This window comes from Propithecus coquereli, unplaced genomic scaffold (genome assembly GCF_000956105.1).
Source record: "Propithecus coquereli isolate 6110/MARCELLA unplaced genomic scaffold, Pcoq_1.0 Scaffold197, whole genome shotgun sequence".
NCBI lineage: Eukaryota > Metazoa > Chordata > Mammalia > Primates > Indriidae > Propithecus > Propithecus coquereli.
In genome coordinates this window covers 3919021-3919884 of record NW_012144633.1, presented here as the reverse complement: position 1 = coordinate 3919884, position 864 = coordinate 3919021, and positions in this window count along the sequence as shown.

Here is an 864-nt window from a genome sequence, read left to right as displayed (position 1 = left end):
GTTCTGAGGATTTAGCATTCTGTAAACAAAGTTTAACATAACAGTGATGAGAAAAATCCCCATCTATTACTTGGCACATCAGCCACCTGAGACCCCACCGTTCATGGAAGACCCGCATCAGCATAATACTAACCTATTACCTGGTGCAGCAACATAACGCTAACCTATTATCTCACACATTAATTAACCTATTACCTGGCGGGCATTAGCCACCTGATACCTCACCCCTCGGGCCACCCCAACTTAATAAAAGTGTGAAAAATCAGGTAGACGGGGCTCAGAATTTGGTGGTGAGACCCCTCTGAGCCCGCTGGCGAATAAACTTTGATTCTCTGACTCTCTGTGTGCCGCTCGGTTTGTCCTCAGAACCACCTGCTGTAACACTTGCTGTAACAACAGTATTCCATAAGCAGGCTTTTTATTGTTAGACCATTGCCTAATTTTAATATAATACAAAAGTGTGCATTAGTATTTTTTTTAAATATGCATGTACAGTAATTTGGATTTCATACCTCCATGTTTTCGTCTCTTATCTTACTGTCACTATCCTGAAATCTTATTTTAGAAAACTGATGAAGTACCATGTTGCATGTAGCTTACTCTGGATAGATCTAAGCCTTCCTGCACATTTAAACTTATTAATAGATGGAGTTGGTCAAATGAGGGAACATCTGGGTAATGCTTTTTTTTTGTTTTTTTTTGGAGACGGAGTCCCACTCCATTGCCCTGAGTACAGTGCCGTGGCATCAGCCTAGCTCACAGCAACCTCAAACATCTGGGCTCAAGCAATCCTCCTGCCTCAGCCTCCCGAGTAGCTGGGACTACAGGCATGCACCACCATGCCCGGCTAATTTTTTCTATATA